Source organism: Myiozetetes cayanensis, unplaced genomic scaffold (assembly GCF_022539395.1).
Source record: "Myiozetetes cayanensis isolate MyiCay16 unplaced genomic scaffold, myiCay2020 scf1, whole genome shotgun sequence".
In the NCBI taxonomy this organism is placed as follows: Eukaryota; Metazoa; Chordata; class Aves; order Passeriformes; family Tyrannidae; genus Myiozetetes; species Myiozetetes cayanensis.
In genome coordinates this window covers 91,977,836-91,999,136 of record NW_026086604.1, presented here as the reverse complement: position 1 = coordinate 91,999,136, position 21,301 = coordinate 91,977,836, and the positions used below count along the sequence as shown (strand labels likewise).

The 21,301-nt window shown below is 36.9% G+C and overlaps 1 long non-coding RNA gene across 5 annotated transcripts in view; it reads left to right on the top strand.

The window, feature by feature from the left end:
• Nucleotides 1–21,301, top strand: part of LOC126643855 (uncharacterized) — a 133,475-nt gene that overhangs the window by 92,212 nt on the left and 19,962 nt on the right. For all 5 annotated transcript variants that reach the window (XR_007629818.1, XR_007629822.1, XR_007629816.1 and 2 more), the window contains 2 exons: nucleotides 3,958–4,100; nucleotides 4,871–5,327. This is a non-coding gene — a long non-coding RNA (uncharacterized LOC126643855). The remainder of the gene's footprint in view (nucleotides 1–3,957; nucleotides 4,101–4,870; nucleotides 5,328–21,301) is intronic.

Here is a 21,301-nt window from a genome sequence, read left to right as displayed (position 1 = left end):
TAAGAAACCAAAGCAGTTTCTCCCCCTCTCTTTGAACTAGAAGTAAGATGTAGTTTTATAGTCCATACCACAATGACTGATACGCTCAAGTGTATACAAGCCAAGGAGGCGATACTTTCACCTAGCAACCAGATTTGAGACTGAGATGCCCTCACAGGTTTTTAATCATCAGACTCCAGAACGTAGTTTGATGGAGGTGAGAGGTATTCATGGTGTAAACCATTTTAAAAAGTTACCTCCATGTTCTCATATTTAAATGTGAATGTCGTGCTTGCACTACTAATTCCTTTTTAAATTTATTTCACCTGCTCATGTTGATTTATATTTATGTTTAATAGTTTCTGTACATCTTCTTCATTGTTGGTTCTCTAAATAAATATTTTTAACAGTGCTGGAACTAAACTACTATGGAAAATTGCTTTTGAGAATAAAGCGGAGGAAATGGTCAATAAATTAGTCTTCTGTGATCTCTGGTAAAAACAAAATTTTGCCAAGTGACTTTAAATAACAACTGGGCAACATAGAGACCTTGAAAAATAAGCTTGCAGAACCAGTCCAGCTGTAATGCCTCTTCTACTCCATTAATAATTTTTCTAGAGTATTTACTCGTGTTTTTCCTGGTATAATCACAGAATTGCTTTCAGCCTCCTGTTAGGCCTGGCTCAAAGCAGATTGCCAAAAAATGACTAAATTATTAGCTTTCTTGTTTAGCAACATTTGGCTGAAAATATATGGTCAAACTGCTGTTTTTGTGCTTTAGCATAGCCCAGGAAAGAGCAAGATTTTTTTCTCAGCTGAAGCAGGGGATTTCAGAGGTCTTGTCAAGACTGCTCGCTTTGATGAATGCTGTTGCAGGCAGGTTTTTCTATTAGTTATCATCAGTGCCATATCCAAGCTCTTGCATGCTAGGTGTGTGGCTGTAGAGCTGATCACTTAAAATAGCCTCCACTGCTACCAAGTCAGTCCCTAAATGAATATATGCAAGTCGTAAATCACCATGAATTTAGATAGGAATAACCATAATGAGCATTTTCACTTCCTATTTATAGCCTATATTCTTTTTATGGTTTACATCCTGACCTATATTCCTTGAGTGTTGCAGGAAATGCATATCTTACCAGAATTTACTGAATCAAATACACCCAGTGTGCTTAGTTATCTATTAAATGGAATGTATACTGCATTTTTAAACTGGCTTCTCTGCTCCATTTTTATTTAAATCAAGCATAAATTTAGATTGACAAAATTAGCAGGCACATTGCATGTTCTACAGACTCAGAGGTCACTGTAAAACCTTTTTAGTTTCCAAATATGTGTAATATTGGTGCATATCTGTTGCAACATTGTTTACCACTCGTATGTTGGCCATATGAATACTAAAAAACTAAACTTCTTCTGAATTGACTGACCATAAAACATTTTTTAGACATTTTATCTCCTTGATACTGATGGTAAATTAAACAGATACTGGACATTCTTTGTGCTGGTAGAAGCATTTAGCTGCAATCTGTAAGAAGGTGTAGTCATTAGTTAATAAGTTTTTTAAACCACGTTGTTTTTTTAGTGCTTGGCTCTTCACCTTGGAATAAGGATGGATTTTCTGTGCTAAATGAGAATGGAAGTACTGCATCAGTTTAAATTAAACAGTATGTACACATGAGACAAAACTGTAGTGTCCAGGAGCACACTTTCAGTGTAGCGCTTGGAGAGCTGCTGGAAAACCTACAGAATAAACGCAGACAGAAATGTAACCAACAGTATGGTTCCAGTGAACCCTATGGAGTCTGTATATCGCTACTGCTACAGAGAACATACCTCTGAGATGCCACTGTAATTTGGAAGAACATATTACCTCATCTACTGCTGCACCAAAACGATGGGTGCACAGCTCCCCCTGCAGCCCAGCACCTTCTCTTCAAAAAGCAGTGGAGTCACAGGAATGGATGCTTCTGGCTTTTGATGACTTTGTCATTGTAAAAGATGTTTCGTATCTGAGCCCTTCTCACCAGTGGGGACTTGTTCTTGTCTGTAATGAACTTGCAGATTGACATCGTTGCTCTCAAGTGCATTAGGGATTTTGATTTTACTTTAGGGCTTTTTTTTTTTTTCCTTCTTTCCTTTTTTTTTGGGTCATTTCAGTAAGTGTTTCAAGCCAAAGCTGGCTCCCTGCCTGCTGCTTATTGGAGCTCTTCCCAGGCCACCTCATGTTTTTCATAAATGAGTATATTTGTTAACTTGAAGAGTAAGTATGAAGATAGCTAATGACTCTCCTCTATCCCCTCTCTTCTTTCACCATGTTGTACCCTCTAGTTCAGTCTAACTAAAACAGCATAGACAGGATCCCCCTGTTTCTGCTTCCCATGGAAATGATGTGTTTCTTTTACCTGTGTTTACTTTTGGGCTGCATTTCACTTCTTGAGCTTATTCCTGCTTTCTCCCCTCATTTCTGAAGCTTATTTGTTTTGATATGTATCTTTTTCCAGGAGGAGAGTGCCTCAGAAAGTAGAGGTCAAAGACAGGCATGTAGAATTTGGGAATTTAGTCCCCACTGCAGTTGAATTGAAGGTCCAGGGAGCAGTATGTGGATGGAAAATTGAAAGTAGTGCTTTGGCTGCTCTGATTTGTTTCATCAAGCAAGCCACCCTAATCCTGAACTTGAGTGTATAGGAAAATTGTCTTGAACATTAATTCCTGGGTTGTAAAGGTTTGCCTGTGCAGGCTAACAGAGTTATAAACTGAAAGTACCTCAGGTAAACCATATTACAGCCCTGTTAAGCCACATGTTTAGAAAAAAATAAACCAAACAAAAAACATGGCCTAATTTAATTTTGTTTAATTTGTTACCGCAGCAAATTAAACAAAAACAAATTTAAGTTGCATTTATGCTAGGCTTTTAATGTGGCTCAACTGATTCACTTAAAAGGATAACTCAGATGAATTTTCCTGAGTGTGCTACGTGGACAAAGTTGTGTCACACAGCACAATGCTCTCTGTCAAGTTATATTCCCTCAGGAGAACAAAATGTATAGTTATGGCAATTAACAAGTGACATACAAAAAAAAAAATCAGTTAATCAACAGCAGTAGGAGCACTGGGTGCAAATCAGGATCAGGTGAGGCAGAGGAACAGTTGTAGTGTATGTTTTGCTGGGCAAACCTCCCACAGCTTGCAAGCCCACAAAAGGGACTGATTAGTGACCAAGTATTCGCTTGCTGGAAGGGGGCTCAGCTGACAGAAAGAGCTAAGAAAGTAAGGGTCTGGGGACAGATGCTGAAATCTTTGTTGTGACCAGGGGAAATCACTTTGCACAGAAGAAGTAAATAAAATATGGACGATGCGGTGTTGGCACTTTCCAGCAAACGAAAGTAGTTTGCGGGGGTTTTACTTATTTCCAACACCTCCACTCCCCTTTTCCTAGCAAGCTAGGATGTGGACAAAATCCTCAGGAGCACCACCTTTTTGAAACACCACTCTTGTGCATTCAGCTAAAGGTACTAAATATAAACATTGTATTTGTGAATTGTATGTAAAATATTTTCATGGTACTGTGTTACTAGTTATTACAATTGCTCCATCTTTAACTCTGCTGTGGAAAGAGACCAATTTAAGCACACATAGGTACTCGTCTAAGAGGTGAGGACCTTCTAATATGACTTATCAGAGAATTATGATAGTCACCTTGTTCACTTTTTCTCATATTTCTGTTAAGTTTGCCCCTTATTTGACATTTGAGATACATTAAGAGGAAAAGAGGAAGGTTTGTTATGGTTTTGTATCAGAGAAACAGCAGGACATGTACTTATAGTTAATCTTAGAGAAGTGACTGTTCCAGATATCTTGCTTTGTACACTTTTTTAATACTGAGTGAACCTTAGCACAGCAATCTCTATGATGGATGAAAGACGGGATTCTTTCTTTCTCTCTGTGTAAACTGTACACATTTTTTGCTTCTTTCAGAGCTTTTGCTTTTCTAACAAAGGAAAAACAAAAGAGGACTAGAAGGTTTACCAAAGCTGTTGTCACAGTATCCTTGGAAGCTGCCTGCTTGGGAGAGACAGGGGTATGGAAGACATATCTGACTATGGGATCTTCTGCTGTAGGTCAGTGGAAGGCCACTTCTTGTCCACTTGCCTATCATGTTTGCTGGATTGAAAGGGCTTTTAATTTGCACAAGTATTCTGGATGGGTGTAAAAGCCCACTTCCCAATAACTCATGGTAATAAATAAAAAAGAGAAGTAGGAGTTAAGCCTGCTTGCAAAGAACCTATAGCTGCAAGTACATCTTAGCAGCTGGACAATAAGCAGAGTATGCTTTCCCTGCAGCCTTAAGTTGAACAATGTAAGAAGACAAGACAAAGCTACATGCATCTGTAATGCTAAAAATATCAAGTTAGAGTCCTTGGGCTTTAGGACAGTGGTTTGATAGCAGTTAAAAGGAAATCCCTTCCCTCCCCTGCCCCATATTCTGTATGAATGGGTTCTTATACACATACAGAACAATGTGATGCCATGCCTTTTAGTTAGGGCTTATAAATCAAAGTCAATTGCCTTTCTCCAAGCAAGTAAACTATTTTCAGTGAAGAATCTACTAAAAGAGGAAGTTATATAATCCACCCTCTACAATTAAACAGCTAAAAGTGCAACAAATAAATGAAAATATATATGGAAGATTTAGAATGTCCCCCTCTTTGATATAAATACATTTTTGGTTTTTTACAAAATTCTAGGAATAAATTCAAAGATAGGAAAGACCTCAAGCACTAGGCTAATTGTATTAACCTCTCCAGCTTTTTACATTTTTTCCATAAAACAAAAATCTCTTTTCTCCTCTCTTTATTGAAATAAATAGCTGCATTTCTTCTTTCTACAGGCAGAAGATGGTGAATTGAAACAACCATAATGGGAGTTGCAGCCAAAAACAAGGGCATTTACAAAGGATAATTATTGCTTAGATTATGAATATCAAATTTCTATTGGCATGAAAAAATTACATCTTACAGAGATATTATAAGCATTGTCATTCACAATGAAGCATGACAGAAAAAGATTTTACTCTCAGCTGCCTGTAGAATTAAATCACATAATCCAGTCTTTCTTCAGAGAAATGTGAAGCTGAAACTCAGAAGGATGCATATTTCTATGTAAAAATAACATCATTCCCCTCCTCAGATTTGGTTCAACACTAGCATGGAGAACTGCAATATAGGAAAGACAGGTGGGAAATGTAAAGTTCTCTGGCCATTGACAGAGTTCAAACATTCAAACATTTCCAGTTTCCCATCCAGTTGTTGTCTTCAGCTTCATTTGATTAAGAATGTCCCTTCCAGGTAAGTGGGTTAGAAATTTCCAAAGCACTTTCTCCAATGAAGGACTGAAATCCTAGATCTGTAACAGCATTCGTATTTCAAATGACAGCAGCAGTGGCAACCCCAAAGTCCTAAGGACTGAGGAGGAAAAAGATACACATGCATAGCCTTACCGTCCAGTTGAAAATAGTGACAGTATAATGAATATATTACATCTTGTATATATGTGGTATTTGGACACTCCTTTTGTCTAAAAAGTAAAAATAATACATTTCCCCTGTCCTGGATGTACTTTAGTTTTGCTGTTACCGCTTACATAAACTCCAAAATTATTCCAACTGAAAAGATGTTTTTAAAGGCTGCTCATAAGAAAAAAAATGCTGAATGTTGTCATCCATCAATCGCGCACTAAGTTTGTCATAAAGTTTACAGTCTTTCTTTGTCTAAAGCAGCATTTTTTTGTGTGCTGGGGTTATTAAAGCATTATAATTTAACTGTGATGTCAAGGGAAAAAAATCGTCCAGGAAATTTATAGGTTCATCAGTTAAAACAGAGAAAGTACATTTGAACATTCAAAGCAGGGCCTAATTTTGCTTAGAAATGAGAAGCAACATACCTATACTGCTTAAGATGGACTGGAGTATCCATTTCAAAACTTTAGGTGGTCTTTCAGATGAAAATTGAGAAATACTGGCTTTAGGTTATTTGTATTCACCACTTGCATTATTTATTTGCATTAACTGCTTCTAGTGCAGCATATTTTAGCATTTCCAGGAAATTTAATCTGGAAGGTTAATTTTGATGATATATTCATTGCTGGAAATTTGAAACCTTGCAGATCTAGAACTGGATATGCAGAAGTTTCTCTCCAGTTAGTTCTATTCCACAGGTTCTACACTTCTTGTCCACTACTCAGAAGCCCTTGGAGAGCTTTGGGATCTTTGGATGCCCAATGCACAGAAGCAACCAACAATATATTTGCTATCTGTGTTTAATGTGGTCCTGATGTTTAGGTTTGGAGTATCTATCTTAACTAAGTACTGCCTTTGCCACCTCAAAAGTATTTCAGTATTAGTATATTATAGTATTGCTATCTATAAAACTCACCTTAGTGCATCTAGGGGCTCCACATAAGTCTGTGTCCAACAGTAAGTAGGAGTATTCTCCCTGCAACATGCACAAGAATTGGGAGCTTATGGCCTGATAAAGGATAGTGGGATCCCCAGCATATCTTGTTTCTTTCTTGGCATAATGTTTTATAGTGCTGTAGATTGGCCTGGGAAAACAAAGGAGTGGAGCTATAATTTTTCTTCTAAAGGCGCTGTTTGTTGCAACTCTGTTTCATTGGTTAAGTTTACTTCTAGTATGAATATGTGGCAAATTCTGTGATGTGAATTTCTGTAAACGTTGGTAAATATTTTTTCCATCCTCTATATGGAACTCATTTTCTGGACTTCATGGCTATTAGCCAAAATTTCATCTGGTGTGATGCTTTAGATGTGTGACGAAGAAGATATGCTTTATCTGCTGCATAATTTATTTATCTTTTCCTCTTCATCATATGTATCTTTCTATAAAAGTGTCCTACCTTTGCCTTGTACTTGTCTGAAGTAGGGAGCAGTCACTGTTTATTTGTGAATTTCCTGCAGTGAATATATCTCCTCCAGTTTACATTTCCATCATAACTTTTTAACCATGTGTGCTAGGCTGCATGACCTTTACATTTTGCATTCCTTAGTATGTTTACTTTCTTTGTTTTCTCTTGATTATTTTGGTAAGAAAAATGAAACAATTATTTTCTGATGAAACATCGTGGTATTGGGAATAGTTTTTGATATTACCGTGCTTCTTAACACAATTTATCACCGAAGGAATGGATATTTACTGAGTTGCTGGAAGTTTTAAGCATGAGAATAATAACATAAATTGTCTTCTTGAGAAACATCAGTGAGATTGGATGATCAGAGGGAGCGAAAATGTCTGCTTTGATAAATTGAATTTAAACAATCTCAGAAAAAAGTTTGTTTTCTAATTCTGTTGTCAGCAGTATGTATAAATCTAGATGCATTAGTACTGCCAGTGGTATTTATCCACATTTCTGATGCATACTAAGGATACCATTGGCCCCTGCATGATTAAGTACAACAGAACTGAACCCATGGGAGATATCTTGTCTACCACTCTGTAACTGTGGTATACCTGGATAATATTAGAAATTCTGAAGCTCTGAAAACAGATTTTTCTTGCTAAGATGGATATTTTTTGATCATGGAATGACTGAAGTAAGGTTAAATAAAATAATGCTGGAAATAGTACAAGCCAATTGCCATAGGATCTCCCACATTAATTATAGATTGACAGGGGTTTTTCTAGTAGAAAACTGGCACACTGGAGTTCTTGGAGAAAGGATGTCAAGATTATTTTAAATGCTCAAAGCACTAAGAATATAAGTTGTAAATTTCAATTCTTCACGGTTTTTAAAAATAAAGTTTTAACTTTTAAGTATTTAGGCATTTGGATGGTTCTAAAAACAGTTGTACATTGAAATTCAATAAAAATGAAAATAAAATGAAATGAAAAGGCAAGTCTACTATTGTAGGCAAATCAGATATTTTAGCCATTAGGTGCAACACTGTCTCTTTTTCTTCTCTCTCCACTGTTAGTTAAGAGGATGTTTCCTGCTGTGTCACCACATATTTTCCTTAGATTATCTGATATTCAAAGCATCTCTTTCACTTTATGACAAAGGCCTCCCACACAAAAATTCCTCACTGTACATATCGTGACCATGTTGTATGCATAATGTAGCCTCTTTGCTTCTCACTTAGTGAAACTATAGATTCAAACAGATTGGGACAATGGTGCTGTATTACAGCAGTTAGGCTCATAATATCTCCCTAGTTTCAACTACATCAGTCTCACTGGAAATGCAATTGAGTTGAGCTATGCCTCCAGCAAACTATGAAAATGCTGAAATGTTGGATTATGTACAAACTGCTGCATACAAGTCTCCCTTTCAGTTAGTCAAGTACATAATATACATACCTTAAGGAAGGGGGACAGCTGTTATGGAAAGATAACAACACTTCTTAAAAGTCACTGGAATATATGAAAATGTCCAACACTGGAAAATGTTGCAGTGAAAGGCTCTAATTTCAATGTTTGACAATGAGAATGAATAGGTAAATTAATATTTTCCTTTTTCCCTAAAACACTGTTAAAAGATAAAGTCAATATACTAAAACTCAACGCAAACTCCTTCCAAGTTTATTTGTGAGTTGATGGCAGACTTATATTTGTAACAATCCATGGTAATCTAGGCTCCCTTGCTTTTGGTGGCCTGTAACTGAGGCTCTTTTTTACTCTTTTTATATGTATTACTTCTGTCAAAAGAATTGACTTATCTTTTTCAATCTGTTATTTGTCTTCCAAGACCATTCTGTAGAGCCTTGGATGGAACCTTTCCTGCTTGTGCTGTGTGCAACCAGTTGTGCATGGTTGAAAAGTAGCAAAGATTTTTTTCTATTTTATTTTTTTTAACATTTATTTTAACTTGAAGAGTCATGACTCTGAGGCACACTAGGCACTTGGAGTCAGAAGTACAGCTAGCAACACTATAAATATGTATAAATCAGAATCCTCATTTTGCTGTACCACCTTGTGGACTTATGTTCATTAGCTCCAGTGCCCAGCATACTTTTTTCTTTGATTCATATTTGAGTAATCACTTCAAAACACACCTTCGCAGCAATAAAGCAAGAGCTTAAAAGGCAAAGTTCGCTTCTGTTGCTTTCATGTGAATGTGAAATAACCTCATTGCATTGTGCCTGGCATTACAAAAAAACCCACCAGTGAATAATACAATATACAACAGATTCTTGAAACAAAGAACATCCCAAATTGAGCTGGGAGCTTTCAGATCTGCATCAAATGCTTCCAAGAGAAGAAAATCAGATGCTGAGGAGCAACGCCTGGTACTCTTTGTTCTTGCCGTGGAGAGCTGTGCTATTTCTAATAACTCATTTGTGCTTTCTAGAGAGACACAAGAAAAAGTGGGTTTTAACATAGTAAGTGAGGTTTTTCTTTGCTAGGGATCAATGTTTAGCACTCTGTGACTTCAGCCAGTCACTTGAACAGTCTGTTTGTAGCTTCCTGGAAAAAAAAAAAATCAAACTAGTTTCTGCCTGTTTCACACTTCTTTTTTTTTCTACCATTGCAGAAACTGCTGTCACTGTTACTTTAAAATTCCCTTCTAATATATCTTTCTGAATCTCAGAGGTTTTGTGTCTAAGGAAGTGAACAGGTGGGATTGACATGGTGCATCTCCTACCAATGTCATGTGAAACAGGAAAAAGATAACTTCAGTAGGAAGACGATGAAGGATAAGGTTGTTTATCAAATTGGTTCCAAAGTTAATTGCCTCAAGTCTGTTCACTAAAAGTAAACTGCATAAAAAATAACGGTCTTTCATGAATGAGGAAGGCAAAGAGGTATTGACATCCTACCATGTATTCAGGGAACCTATAATAGAGGCTTTGCTAGGAGTGAAGAGTAGAGTTATTTTACGTGGATGTTTTGTTTCTGCAAGATTTTTGTCTAGGCTTTTAGCTACTGTAAAACAGTGATGTCCTGTTGGAATAAGTGTTTCAGTGAAGTTATGCTGACTTACAGAAACTGAGTATATGACCCAATATAGTTGCAACCTGGAAAAAAAAAGATTATCAAGAAAAATCTCTCTGTGAGCAATTTCATTCTGTCCTTTAGGACATACTTTGTTGCATGCATCCTTACATTCCCCCCCCCCCACCCCCCAAAAAACCAGCAAAAACCACAACCCCTCACACTCCATTATTTTCATCACATAATAAAAAACCCCAATCTTTCTCCTTCCCCTTTCTCAGAAAATATACACACAATAAACTCCACAGGTTGAGCCTCATTAAAAAAAAGAAGAAAAGACTGTTGGGGTTAGAATGGGTTGAGATAATTAAGAAAACAGTTTTCTTTTCACTGGCATAATTTTCCAGACAACAGACTGCTTAATGTAGAGCGTAGATATAAAGGTCTCCTCTTAGAATTTGAATGTTGCTTTCTGCAAAGCTGACATAAATACAACCCTGCTTTGCAATCAAGTTTTCCGGGCTAGATCCCAACGCTTCTGAATCTCAGTATGTTTCAATGCAAGATTTCAGTGTGTATTTTTTAAAAAAACCTGTAGACTGTTTTAAATTTGTGATTAGAATTTTCTTAAGCAAAAGGAACTTCACTGTTCCTAAAGAAATAGAATGGAAATATTAGGCAAATATAGAGCCATATCCTGACAGAAGACCTGTTGGAGGTGAACAGAACCTGGGGAGCTCTGAAAAATTTACTTTCCAGGTTTTCTGATTCTTATTCTCTTCCCTGGAATGGGTTTGAGAATCATTACAGACTTCAAATAAGAACCTAAAGAAATTTAAGATCTAACATAGGATTTCATGTGTCTAGAGAACATATTCCTTAAATGCTATTCAATTGCCTCTGAGGCCATGGAGAAAACTGATATTTATAAACCACTCTATTTTATGTTAACTTTTTTATTTGTACAAAGGTAAGCCTTGGCCAACTTAAAATTTGGTTTCCTGTTGTGCCCAGAAACACCTAAATTAAATTCAGTGGGAGAGAGAGATATTGCCTTCCGCTTTCTGTCCTCCACAGTTTTGGTACATTATGAGAGCTATATATTACATCCCCTGGGATAGAGAGGTAGCCAGAATCTTGGGTGTACCTGGCTACAGTATATTCAGTAAAATGAAATTGGTCCTTTTATGGAAGAAAGGACGTGTGTGAAGAGTTCAGCTTGGTAACTCGTTTATGAACATAATCTTTCTTGAGATGATATGCTTTGCTGGTTGAGAACAGAGTCCACTTCCTTCACCTGGACTGCTGCAGAATTCTTCAAATAGTACACCTGAGACCAAGAGCTGACAAAGGGCCCACATTGAATATGCAAATATATTATCTATACACTGTTATATAGGTAAATCTAATAGCTTAGAAGTAGCAGAGGAGAGTGTCGTATATGATGACATTCTTAATATTAGTGTTTATGACAAGAAAAGGTGCCATGCTCGTGTCTACATCGGAATTGAATCTGCCAAGATGTTCTATGTCTAGATCAGATTGATGTCTCTCAGTCAGTCTTGCTCTCCTTTTCTTGGAAGGAGTTTTTAACCTCCTGCTGAAAAAATGTTATAGGGCTGCTATAACTCAGGAAGTCTTATGTCCAATATGTGTTGGATAAATAATGTTACTGAGTGTAGCAGCAAATTTGGGGCCATTTAGTTTCACATCTGTGCTTGGAGTTTTCACTCCAGGAGATAATGATGAAATCAATGCCACAGAAGCCAAGTGTAGTTTGCAAAGCAACCCAAATGGTTGTCTTCTGTTCACAGTGGTTCATCACCTCCTTTTAGTGCTGTGGGCAGCGATGAAAGTAGTGCAAGAAGCAAATAATTTCCCCAGAACTATAGCAATGTGTAGAAAACCTCCTTAAGCAAACAACCCTTATTTTCTTCTGTCTTCTTACTTTTTATTATTTGTTGTTTCATTTTGCAGCATCTACTTTTAAGTTTATCAGACCAACTGTTGGAAGCTGAGATTTGTCTAAGTTTTGACTTGCAATGTTACAGTATTAAATGCCTTATAAGGATGAATATGGAATTAATTGAAAAATCTGTTTCTGATTGTTAAGGTCACCTAGCCTTAATAGTGCACGGTCTTGCTTTCCAGAGCTCATTAATGTTTGTTGACAAAAGTATAATTAAAATTTACATTAAGCACAGAAGAAATGTTAGAAAGCCTTTAATGTAGAGATTTTTGAACCACCTGTTATGTATTTCTACTACCTAATTTTCAAGAATGCAGATATTGGATCTAGTGATAAACCTACTGCTATACTGAGATAGTATTATAAAAGCTGGCAAACTGGCATGATGACCCCTTTAGATTCTCTTATTGCAATAAGTTCAATAGCATTAGAAAGGTCCTTTTGGAGCTATAGAAATCAATCCTGTGATTTAGAAACAGTCCTTAATTCTCTACTAGATCTATTCTATGAAATGATATAACTTTCTAACAATATTGGAAATATTTATCTTTAATTCTTTCTTCAAAGATATTTCTTATTCCCATTTTGTAGATGGCAGCCACAAAACATTAAAGAAAGAAAAGAAAATATTACTGGTTTTAGTGTCTCTTTTTTTCATCAAAATGAGAATGGAGTGGAATCTCTGAAAGGGAAATTCTCCATTTCAAGTCAGGAACACAACTGTTCAAGACAGTTTTTGACTGAGAAACAACATAATGGGGGTAAAAAAAGAATCCTTCACTGTATATTTGCAGTGTATCCTCTCCCCTTTTCCCCCCATATCTTCTCAGCTCTATTATTCCTTTTTCTTCCCCACTTAAAACAATTCACACACACACACACACACACACACACACACAAAAAGTCCTTAAAGGCCATAGAAAACAAAGCATTGTTAAGACTTCTGATTAATTTTATAAAGATTTTTGTCTGTGTCTCATAAAGGATGACACTGTACATTCACAGTGCTGAACTGTTAATTTCTTTCTGAGAAAAGTTAGAACAATTTTTGGTCACACTGCTGCTTTACACACAGTGGCAATGGAGATGGCTCTGGTACTCATTGTTCCCATTGCTATGCACCACCACATCTAATACTCAGAAATTACGTGGGCCCTGATTTATAACTGCTCTCAATTGTTATTAGTCCCAGTTGCTTCACAGTGACTCTTCTGTGTGTAAAAATAAGCACTTAGATTTTTGCAGAATGAGGGTCTTAATATGTAACTGCATATGATCAAGTCTTGCCCTGACCTCATGAAGGAAAATAAACAATACATAACTATGGGCCCTATTAATATTTTCTTGAGTCCTTTCACCCAGCTTCAGTCACTGTCACTAATTTGTTATGATTATGGTAAAATTTCAAGCGTTTGCATACTTCTATTTTGTCTGAATGACTCTATGGGGTCTTGGTTATTTTATATTACCTTGACTGTCACAAGCAAAATCAGACACAGATAAAATTATGTAAATGTAAATGTCAATAAAATAAATTATTCTATTTTTGCAGATGTTCTTCATCTGGATTGAATTTGATTGTGGATGCTTGTCTCCATGCATAATGATCCGAAACTAAAGGATGAAAGTGTTCTTGGAGGAAAGAAAACACATTCTGAATCTTTACTGTAAATTATACACTATACAAAATCAGTTCAAATTGTTCAAACCCTTGGACAATTACAATGTTATTCTACTCACCATGCTGAGTACTGTGTAATTATCATGGTTAGCAGCAGTTTGCTTGCTCTCAGTCCTGAAGGGAGATGCAAGCTTTACTGAACAAAAAATAAATGCAGATGTTAGACCTTATTTTGTTTTCTGACTCAGCAACTGAAAATACCCACAAAATGTGGATGATTTTTCCCCATTTATTTAGTTGAAATGGTATTAACAAAAACAGTGCTATTGATAAAATATGCACTGTGCAATACATAATGGATAGTGTGGTTAGTTGATTAAAGAATTTTCTAAGTTGCTACCCCAAGCTTCATTTGTAAAAAGAAAGAAAAAAAATCAGAGAGATTGTTCTCAAAGAAGGAAGATCCAGTTATTAAGAAACATATCATTAGTTTTCTAGTTTACAGGCTCACCCCTCTCCTGTGAAGTAAATGATAGATTTGCTTACATAGTTAATTATGCATGAAACATACTTCACATTAAGTCCATTTGTTAGGATTAGTTTACTCATTCTCTTCACAAAGATGATCAGTCTTCAGTCTTTCTGACTAAAAGCTTTCCAATAGAATTAAATTCCAAGAACTTACTTGTCTTATGGGCCAAGCTTTTGAAACTCAATAAAACTGAGAGACTGGCTCAGTTGGTTAGAGCACAGTGCTAATAACACCAAGATCGTGGGTCTGATCCCTGTGGGGACCATTCACTTAAGAGTTGGGCTCAAAACTTCCATATAATTGCTGTAAGGCTTTAACCTAAATCCCCAATACTTTTGCAAACTTTGTGTGGGCCCACCATCCACTTGACATCAAAATTTGGAGCAAATGTATCAGGAAATCAGCAATAGAAAACACTTTTGGCTTGACCAGTTAGAGAGGATACATGTGAGATTCTAGTTGTCATGAAGCTGTTTTGATTGGAAGATAGTAGTTCATAATTTTTTATACCTCCATGTAATTTCTGTCTAATAAAATCTAAGAAGTATTTCTAATATGCCTGCAAATATGTGACAAGAATATTAAGGAACAGTCCAAAAAATATCAACAACAGCCCTTGTACTTGGATGTCCCATTAGTTATTATAGTCTTTCTTTCCCCAGAAGAGTTCATCCTTGAGATGCGAACTCCTCAGTGGTAGTGTTAGCTAAATTAATTCTCAGATAAACTATGCAATTCTACCTGGGTCTTCTTGAATGTGTTACTGGGTACAGTGTGTTGCTGTAGCTAGATACCTGGAAGACTGTGCACCTTGTCTGAAGGTGGTAGCTGAAGAACATAGAAAATAGAATTCAGTTGCACTCTTTCCCTTCTTTTGCATGGTACAACACATGTCTTGAAGGAACTTGGAGAAACTTGCTGTAGACTGCTTCTTGCTGTAGACTCACGTTTAAAGCTATGTGAGGTTAGTAGAGGAACTGTTGTTTCTAAGTATTTAGATTGTCTGTGATACCTTTTGGAGATATTTTTGTCTGGTTAATGCACTTGCAGCTTTGACTTTATTGGCACAGGTGTCATCACTTTCTTTCTCGTGTTGTCCATGCCTTTACGCATTTCAGTAGCTCTTGGCATTGGCTGCAGGTCCCACAGTTGAAAGATTTTTTTCTCTACTGAAGCCTTATTAATTCAAGGGATCTGATTGCCTGCCTTCCACATCTGTCTTCCTACCGTCTAAACGTACAATAGTAAAGATCTTTCTTTCTAGGGAAATTGTGTATTCTCAATACCAATTGTTTTAGTAAGTATTTCACCTTATAGCCTGGTGGGGGAATAAAAAGGAAAATTTTCCATTAATTTGCATGGACTTGGACCAGTTTTTTATTCTGTAGCTTTTTAATGTTATATGTTAATGTGATTGGGTCTTTCAGTTGTTAAGATGCACTTGGGCTCTTGGTGGGATTAATTTGGGCAAAGCTTCCATGTGCCAGAGCAATCAAGAGCCAAATTAGGTCTTGTGGGTCACATTTTTATCTAAGTGTCTTTAGGAGGGTGAGGAGCCCTTTTAGGACGTGTTTTATAAGCAACCTTTGTGCATTTTGTAACTGCTGAACAACACTTACGTGCATTTACTATAAACAGCCTTGAGACTTAACAATAAAAACCACTGCATAAGACTGTAGCATTACTGTTGTAATAGCCTGTTTCTATGAAGCCAAGTATTGTTTTGATTCTTGGTAATCAATTACAGTTCTCAAAAAAATTGAGCTTTTCCTATCTTTCATACATCCTTGTGTCAAGTCAGTGAATAGGGCTGGCTTCAACTCCTTACTCTGTACTGCTCTTTTCCTTTCTTTTTTCCTTTTTTTTAACTGAGATTGTAATTTTCTTCAACTCACAATTCTTAATTTTCCTTTACTGTAATATAGTCTGTAAGTGCCAGAAGGACCACAGTGCAAAGTTGTTTTCTCACTAACATATTTTGTTTCAGTGAAAATTCAGTCTCCAAGAGAATAAATGTATTTACTAAAAGAAAAAAACCTATTAATTTGTACATTGGTGATATGTTCATTCTATCCTGTTTTATACTTCGACTTGCTTAAAACGGCACACTAACTTCTTAGATGGATTTGTTTTTATGAAGAAAAAAACCCAGTAATATTCCTGTGCATGTATATATCTTTGAAAGAAATGGACTAAATACATACTGCCACAGACACTGAGTTGCTGTTGTACAGGATGTTTCCTTCAGAGTGCTCCAATTAGGCATGCACACCTGAAAAATTAACCTATTAAGTGCATGTTAATAATGAACTCTTTTCGGATCTGGACAGAAAAAAAAAAAATCTGTTTTATTGCAAGTTCACTTTACAGGTGCAGTGAACAAAATCAGCCATAAATGCCACAGTTTAATTCTCACCTCCTATTTAAAGTAAGTTAGGAGGAAACCCTAGTTTCCTAGTGGTTTTTTTGTGCAAATGTCTCGAGTGGTAACTTGAAAACCAGTCACTTGTTTTTCTGTGGGGGAAGGCAACTCTATAGAAAACCATAAAGAGATTAGTTAGTAGCTGTTGCTCATGTGAGAACTAAAACCAGAGAAGAACTAAGCTCCACAGGTACATAGTTCTTTATTTCTTCTGGCTAGGTAGCTTTTTTCCATCTCCAAAATCAGAAATCTGAAAATGGAGCAACCAGCATGGGTTTCTGCTTTTCTATCAGAAAACCTGTTGGTGTCAAATGGAGCTTAGTTGACCAGGCTGTGGTGGAATCTGGCACTGGTTTGCCACCCCAAAAACTCAGTGTTAGTTCTACTCACTTTAATAAATTCACCCAAGCTCTGTCTTCTGAGATTTGCCCAGTCATTGTACAGCGACTCCTGTGCTACTGAACACATTTCCTGAGCCTCCTTATAGCATCCAGGACCGGGAATTGCAAACTGAACAAACTGCTGGTCCTTGAGCAACAACAGCTCCTAAATGCAAACCAGTTTTGAAGTCCTGTCTGCAACTAGTGGGTGTCTTCTCAAGTTCTCCTGTCTACCTGGAGTAAAGTGAGTTCCTGCAGAGGTGTGTTTCTAAACCCAGAGTTCTGGTCTACAGCCATACTGAGTGTTTGCTGTAATGACATTAAAGTAGATTCTGTATTAAAACACTGAAAAGCTGACATTTGAACATCTGCTTTGCTAAGTAAATATTATTAATGAATAAGTAGTTCCTCAAAGAATTGTCAGTGCTTATTCTTTATACTTTTATCAATCTTCTGTATATTTTTTTTCCGTTCCTTCCTCCTATGAGAAGGAAATAGCTTCTTTCCCTGAGCTGTGAGTAAAAGAAAAGCTCTGAGGAATCACATTAATAACCTTACACCCTGCATTGAATGGACAAGAACTTCTCTGTGGCCCACAGTTTTCCCAAGATAATTTTCTGTTTATTTTCCACAGTACTATCTCATGAATAAACATTACTGTTCCCCACTTCCCATCTCTCACAGCTCACTGTAGGTGACCAGTCAGCCAACTGGTGCCAGATTAATGACAGAAAACAGATTTTGTTGTCCAAGTCAGCTGTGAATGATGGGACTCTCTGTTAATTCCCATGAAAGCTAACTAATCTTCCAATTGAAATTCTGCATTTACAATCCAGGCTGTCATGTGGAGTAGATTTTCTTTTTTTCTTTTTATAAGCAAAATAAACCACACACAGAATCTTCTTATTGATGGGGGGAAAGGGGGGCAAGGGCAACTTCATATATTTTCCAGAATTCTATTCCACTGAGGCCACTTATATTCCATTGGAAATGCAAAAGCTCAGGATAAACCTGTTCTCATGGGCATGCAGCAGTCTCTGCTTTCTCCTTGCTGTCTTCAGCACCAGCGAATTTAAAACTTAGAGAAGTAGTGTGGTATTTTAGTGATAGACTGTGCAAAACTTACTCAAATGTTGGATTCAAGGTTAGAATTAAGTGATATATTCTTGGCAAAAAATATTACAAAATAATCTGTAAAAATTACTCAAAAAATGAGCAAAACTTCAGTGACCTGCTACTATTTATCTTGGTATAATTTATTACCTGTCTGTGATAAAATTATAGATATCTATGGGTATGGAAATACACCTTTATGAATATTATCCTGTTTCAAGCATGAACGTTTGAAAGAAGGAAAATGACAGCCCACTACTAATAGACTTAAGGGAAATACTGTTTGTATATATCCCATTTATTCAATATTGTCCATTCAGTAGTACCCCTGTCATCTTTGGACCTTTTGCTTTAGTATAAAGCAAAGCAAAATCATTGTCTCCAGCAGGTATGGGAGGGGATCTCAGGAAAACCGGCAGAATTATTTGCCTTTGGGTGTTTTTAAAGTGTGTTTTAGAGAAGTAAAAATCTTTTATAACCTGTAAAGCAAAAAAACAAAGATTAGTGGCAGTGGAGTTTATTTCTCTTGCATGGGAATGGTTCCAGCTACAAAGCTATAGTGGAGTCAAGCATAAGGCAAGCCTGTCCTTTCACCTTCTGCTCATGTGTGGAGAAATAGGTACTATGCCTGAAGAAGAAGCTTTCGTATATATGTGCCCATGTACATTTGTTAGTAGTAGACTATTTAGGCATACTTTTTAGAGACAGCTGTGAGTCAAGAGTTGTGTGGAAATCTGTGTTGTAAGTGAAAAAACCAAAACATTAAGAATTATTGAGGATTGGCTGTGTTCTTGAGTTACCACGACAATTAAGTAGTCCATGAACTCGCAGTGAGAACCAGGACCCTGGTGCAGTGACCTTGGAGAGCCAAAGTATAGTTTGTGTTGTAAGGACAGGGCTTCTGCTTTGTTTTATCAGCAAACAGAGGAATTAGCCAGCAATTCCCCACCTTCATGCCACACTTGATCTGACAGATACTCCAACCATGTATAAGACTACTCAGTACCTGTTGTTCTTCAGGTATCTAAGCAGCTGTGGGAGGACGAAAAATACATGTTGTTTTATTTGTTTTGTACTTTTTTCCCCCCATCCTGCCCTGAGGACTGGAGGAATCTTTGTCTGACAAAATCATTATTTGGAATGTGTGGTGCAGGTTTTGTCTCCTGACCAGCTCTAGCTCTTTGATCCTTACTTGCTGACTCTTCAACCATGCATACTTGTTTTACAGGTGATGTGCAAAAAGATCAAGCAGAAATAAACAGCTCTGACTCTTGAAAGTGACAGCAGTGTTGGAGGTAGCAAGCTTCCTGCTTTACTTGCAACAGAAAACAGAATTTAAGCTTCCTGAACTGCCACTCTCTGCCACAGACCTCCACTTCAACAACACATGTAGATATGGGAGGACATACTTTTGAGAGAGCGGCAGCATTTATGGTTGCTCAAATGGCTTGACTTTCCCTTATGTGCATTAGGAGAGGGTCCTGCCCAGCTGTTTTGCATGAACCCATCAGCAGCACAAGAAGGTGAAGAAGGCAAATGGTGCCTGCCTGAGAGGATAAGATGGGTAGCAGATGGTGCTTGCCCTGGAAGATCAGACAAGGTGAGTACTGGGTGTGAAGGATGAGCAGGCAGTTGTGACTCCCAGACAGGACAAGGAAGGTTCAGGTACTACAAAGTACACCAGAGGGATACAAAGACTTCTTCTAACAAGCCAAATCAGTTAATCAGGCTAATATATGTGATAAATTTATTTTCTGTGTAATTACTCAAACCACATTATTGATAATTTTCTAATTACTCTATTAATAATGACTGAAGGTTTTGTAGAACACTTATGTATTTCACAAGCTACAGATAATTAGCTTATAGAGATATACATATATAGATAATTAGATAGTAATAATTTAAACCATAATTTAGGAAGACTTAATTGTCACGTAACTTTGTAAGCTATCAATTTAACTGCCAATGTAATTAATTTATATTTCTCGGCACTTTACTGCATATTTTCTATTAAAATAACGATAGGGGCAATAAATCCACAAACAAATACAATGTAACGATTCTTTTACCTTTAGGTTACAACTTGCTGATCTAAACCTAACTGAGTTGTGACTACAATTTGTTGCTGCAAAACAATGCTGGCAGAAGAAAAAATGAATCCCAAGAAAAAATTCAGGCTGATAATCAGAAGACAATTTCTAGCCATCTGGAATAGAAAATAGTTTGCAGAAGGTTGTGGAACAGCCATTAGAAGAATATTGAAATGGGATGGTTGAATTTTTTTAAAGACAAAACTCGATAAACTTCTGCATTAAATTGTTCAGGATTATTATCTGCAACAACAGGGGGTTGAAATAAAAAAGTTTTGTGCTGTAGTGTTCATTCCTTTGTGCAATGGGATGTCAGTCCATAAGGATGAAATTTGTGTTATGGAGTGAGGATGATGAATGTAGGGGCCAGGAACAGGATGGACATGGATCACTTCTCACTAAGCAAAGGCAAGTTGTTGCCCATCACAGTCCTGCTCTATTACAATTGCAAGGAATTTCCACTGACATCCACAAAAACAAGAAGATGTTCTTAGAGGAGAGGTAGCTTCTAAGATTGCCTTTAGAGATGATTTTGTGAGTCATTTCTAATGCTTGTACTGTTAACTCCTAGATGCAAATGGCAATGGAATTAAGACTAACAGAGGAAACAAGAGTCTGTGATGTCAGTTTAGCTAACACTGGGAGAAGGGCTTTGTTTCCCAAGACAGGCTTGGCTGGTGAGAGACTGGAATGCTATACTGGTTTGAGTAAAGTTTCAATGCCTAGCATTTTCTGGTGGACTACCCCAAAATCTGTGCTCATTGCTTATTGGTTTTGCTCCATGAATCCTTCCTCAAAAATGGATTCCAAAAGAGGGCAGGCAAGTTCATGGAGACTCGATCCATTGACAGCTGCAAGTCATTATTCTCAACACAACTTTTGACTTAACCTGCTGATTAGCAAAGTTTAGAGGACAGGTTAGGCATGAAGATAATTACTAGCCATACACTTGTACTTTTTTCCAAACATTCACTACTACCCTTTATAAGAACTGGGCTCTGAAATAGATAGTCTACAAGCCTCACTCATTATGAAGCCCCTATGTTGATTCCTGCTCTTTAAATATGCAAGGTTTTTTCTCTTTTTTTTTCTGAGAGAAATAGATTTGAAGAGTTTTGAAAAATCAATGTATCAATTTACGTTTTCAAAACGGTAATTTGTATTAGCAAATGCCACAAAGGAATGTAATTATTATTCATCTTCCTAAGCACCTTTTGCATTAAACTTTTCTCAAGAGAAGAAATC